Consider the following 5138-nt stretch of genomic DNA (forward strand, 5'->3'; position numbering starts at 1 on the left):
TCCCCCATTACCTTCCCCTAGCTCCCACTAGTGTGCCTTACTTTATCTTCCTCCCAAGTTCATCTTTTTTCTAGTGATTTTTTCTTAACCCCACATCCAATTTAGTGCTGACCACATGCTCATGGGTATAAAACTATCCACTGAGGAATGAGCCAAGAAGAGTGACTCTCCGTCCCTGAGCAGCCACCAGCTACCAATAGCTCTTCCAATATGGGTGTGGCCTTGAGAAGCCATCCCAATCCACAGTGGTATTTGGACTGCCTTGGTTTTATTCAGGTTTTATGCAGGTCACCACATCTTGCCATGTCATCCAGAAGTTAGCATTTACTCTACTCCCTATTTGCCAGCTTCCAATATTCATTCTGCCTCTACTTCTGAGAACTTAAATGGGCTTTGAGTGGAGAGAAGTTGATATAAATTATCTATGCACAACTGAGAACTCATAGTTACTTATGCTCAGCACTTTGACTAGTTATTAGTCTCTACATTTACCTCTATTCACTGCAAAAGAGAAGCTTCTCTAGCCATGGTTTAGAGGATCACACATCTATAGCTATAAACATAAATGTTTAGAATTGCAGTCTGACGGCATTGCCATTTAACAAAAACAGTAAGAGTAAGTTTCCTCTAGAAGCTATGATCTCCTTAGTCATGATCTTAAGGCCACATTTACAGTGCATGACTTGTAATCCCTCCAGTGGAGAAACTATAACCACTCAACCAGTTTGTCATCCCTATAACCTTCATTATAACTCCTGAATCAGAGGAGCCACTGCCAGCATGTCACTATTGTAGCATTTTGTGTCCAGCACTGAGTAAATCCATTGATGCCTTTTTCTCAGTGCTTGTATACAGGAAGCAGACTTTCTGACACTGTGTAAATTAGCCAACTTGTAGAGCATTTGTTTTTGTTAAGTTTAAGGTTGATTTCTCTATTTTTTGCATCTAAAGTGTTTGCCTCAGCAATAGGGTCTTATCTGTTTGTGGCAGAAAACTAAGAACAATAATATCCAGTGCTCTTTTTTTTGAGGAGGAGGGGGGGTATGCTGGGGTTATCCTGACTGACAACTCACAAAGAGGTAGCCTGTACTCGGCACTGACATTTTCATTTAATAGTCCATATTTTTTGGGACCAGTATTGCCTAACAATACAGGGTACTTCTAGCCACCCTGTCACATATTATCTAATATGCACTGTGTGCGTGCGTGAGTGTGTGTGTGTGTGTGTGTGTGTGTGTGTGTGTGTGTGTGTGTGTATGCACTTGCAAACTAGTGGATTTCCATAAGGCTTTGTCTATTTTTGATTTTGGGTAACACCCCCTACATTCCCCTCTCCCCAAGCCCCCAGCACCACTTAAACATTTATCCCTGAATATAAAGTCTCTCTTCTTTTATGCCACTTGTGTTCTGCTATTCCTTCTAGTTGAAGTTTTCTTGGATTGGAATGCAGATAAACCCCTTTAAGATTCCATCTCACTAAATAAAGTATGGCCTAAGTCAGGACTCTGACAACAAATGCTGGGCAAAGTAGAACCCTTTCTAACTGTTGGTAAGAATGTAAACGAGTGAGGCCACCACAGAAATCAGCTGAGAAACAGGAAAAGTATGAACAGAAGTACTACATGACCCATATATATCACTCCTAAGTATGCGCTAAAGGGATTTTCTATCATACTAGAGAAATGCCTGCACATCAATGGTTCATTGACAATAGCTAGGAAACAGAATCAATGAAGATGATGACTGAGAGGTGATAAATGGATGAAGTATATGTGGAGCATATTCACAATGGAATATGACTGAACCACAAAGAAATCAGATGATTACTTACACATATGGAAATAGAACTTAAAAAGTATATAGCTAGTGAAGTTACCCTGGCTCAGAAAGACAAGTGTCACCTTATTCTCTTTCATATTCTCTTTCAGAGCTAGGATTCAGATCCTAGCTCTGAATCCTTTGTAAGTTCAGCCTGGGAAAACCAGGACCGAGAAACTGGCCACTTTCAGAACATAATAAAATGTAGGTATAGACGTTGAGAGGGAGGGATATTATGGACATTAAGTATTCTGATAGGAAGATGAATGGAAAAATGAGGTGTTAGCAGGAGGCCTAGCCAAAATCAAAGCAGCATGAAAAATATATAGAAATTATTTTATGAGCTAAAAATTGCCCATTTTATCAAAGTCACAGCTACTTGGAAGAATAAAGCATGAACAATGATAAATCAGTTTGTGGGCAGCTTAGCACTGCTAGTTTGTATACTGGAACTTGAGTCTTGTTCATGTCTTTCACATCTTACTGGAGTAGAGCAGTTCTAAGACCTGAAGTGGTAACTACAGTCTGTGTTTGCACTGTGTATTCTTGGAGCATGAGCTGTGAGGTGCCTGGCTGACATCTATTTGCTTGCCACATACATATGTTAAATACCCGCACGGCTGCTAATCCTGAGCCAGCGTCTCTGTGCAATTACATCTCTTTTTAATATTTATTTATTTAATGTATATTATAGATAGCTGTGAGCCACCATGTGGTTGCTGGGATTTGAACTCAGGACCTCTGGAAGGGCACTCAATGCTCCTAACCACTGAGAGATCTCTCCAGCCCACAATCACATCTTGATCCTCAAGTGTGAGGCAGAGAAAGCTAACCAGGTTATTGTAGGGGCCTTGAAAACATAAGAGCCTGTTTCCAGCGAGGCACATCCTCTAAAACCAAAAACCAAAAAACCAAAAAAAAAAAAAAAACCAAAACCAAAACCAAAAACCAAAAACCAAAAAACCCACACCTCCTAATGTTTCCCAAACAGTTCTACCAACTGCAAACATTCGACTATAGGGGTCATTCTCATTCAAACTATCATAGGAGGTGTCTGTCGTGTGTGTGTGTGTGTGTGTGTGTGTGTGTGTGTGTGTGTGTGTGTGTGTGTGTGTGTGTGTGTTGGGTGAGGGGTCCCTGTGGAAACCAGAAAAGAGCATCACTTTCAGTGGAACTGTAGTTACAGACAGTTGTGAGCCTCCTGACTCAGTGCTATCATGTTCTTTGGAAAAGCAGGAAGTGCTCTTTTTTTTTTATTGTCAATTGAATTTTTTTCTACAAAATATCTTTTGATCATGGTTTCTCCTCTCCCAATTCCTCCCAGATCCTTGCCACCTCTTTCCCCACCCAACTCCAAAGCTTGCTGTCTCTCTCTGTAAAACAAACAAGCAAACGAAGAAAAATGCAAACAATAATTTAAAAAGAAAAAAACACAACACACACACACACACACACAGCTATTTCCAGTCCTGAAACTTTAATTACTTTTGAATTAATTTAGTATTATTTGTATGTATGTGAGTGTTTTGCCTGCAGGTATACATGTGCACCACATGCATGCAATTCCAGCAGAGTCTAGAAGATGACGGTAGGTCCTATAAAACAGGAAAGTTACAGGAGGAGAGTGTCAGCTATCTGATGTGGCTCTACAATTAAAACAAGGGTCCCCTTGAAGAGTAGGAAGCACTCTTACTGACTGAGCCGTCTCTCCGGCACCCATTTGAGCTTGTAATGTATTTAGATATACATGCCTGAACTTCAAAATAGCACCGAGGGAGTGTGAAATGACTATGAGGCGTCACGTTATAAACGTTCATTTTCAGCAATATTTAGTTGAACCCAGAAAATTGCATATACTCAGATCGTCAGCACAGCAATCAAGATGCTAACTGTGTAATGTGACTATTGTGAATAGTGCTGCACACAAAAAGCACAGGGAGGAGTTCTGTAGCAAGCTGCCTTGAATTTGTTTACTCAGGCTGTCTATCCTCCTTTCTTCCCTTCCTTACCTCCCAGCAAATGAAGAATGTGCTAATCTGCCATCTTAGTAGCTTGCTTTCCCTAGATTTTGCATGGATGAAATCAAGCACTCCAGCTTTTTTCACTCAGCACAATTATTCTACCCTGCATAAATTCATTCCAATATGTCTTTAAGACATTTATGCAAATCTCCTTAAACATTAAAAATATATATGAAATGTCAATTGGGAATTAAGATTTCAAGAACACATATTTAGCACGCCTTTTGCTCCATTCTTGATGCCGAGTTGATGATACACCACCGATAACATGAAATATCATTTTATGATGTGCAGCCTATTTTCATTAAAATGGGCCCAGGTTTGATAGTCAAAGGGTTATTTTCTGTAACCTGTTCCTTACTAGCTGAGTAACTGTGGGCAAGTTCTTTCATATCTCTTTTCTTTACCTTTTTATCTTAAATAAGGAAGAATGATGGTGCTTTGTATGGACAATAAAATAAAATTTCATGCATGAAGAGTTGAACATAGGACAAAATGCACAATAGATACTCAAAAGGTTTGGTGTCTCTCTCTTGTAATTTGAGAAAAACTTTCATACTTAAGAGTGTTGTGTCTTTGACCTTAATTATAATACCATAGTGCCATCTGGTGACCATATAGAATGATTACATTATCATCATTCCTAATAAAACTAAACACTAAACCTATAGTGTGTTCTAGGATTACATCATAATGAACAACAATGAGGACTGTCTTTCAGAGTTGTTTTGCTGAGTAAGACCTCTTCCCTGGAGAGACATATGCTTAAATCAAGGTCACAGTTTAAGGAAAATGTGGAGAACTTCTCTCCTAGCCTGTCCTGGGATGAGCAGATTGCAGATTAAGTGTGCAAGCAAATATGTCGAAGACTGCACATCTGTTTAACTTAGAAAAAGACTTAGGAAGAAGAGTATTGTTTTCCTCATTAGGAGATCTTCCTTTGGACAGCTTTAGTCTTGAGGATAGCTCCAGGAAGGGTTCAGTAGCATGTATCCCCAATCATGACCCTAAAAATAGAAAGCCCTTCACAATTCTACCAATCCTCCACCATCTACTGAAACAACTGTACCATCAGAATGCAGCTGATCTCAGGCTCTTACAGTCTCAATCTCACTGAACTCTAGCTTTTAATTAAAAACTTAAGAAGTTTCCACATCATAAAGGGATGATTTTCATTAGGACTGAAATCATCAGACTTACCCCTGGGCTACAGGTTCACATAGCACTGAAGCATGTCTTGATAGATAATCACCCTTGCCATTTCTCTGGTACCATTAACTAGTCAAGACTGGTCAGTTT

The sequence above is a fragment of the Rattus norvegicus genome, chromosome X, assembly GCF_036323735.1.
Source record: "Rattus norvegicus strain BN/NHsdMcwi chromosome X, GRCr8, whole genome shotgun sequence".
Classification (NCBI taxonomy): domain Eukaryota; kingdom Metazoa; phylum Chordata; class Mammalia; order Rodentia; family Muridae; genus Rattus; species Rattus norvegicus.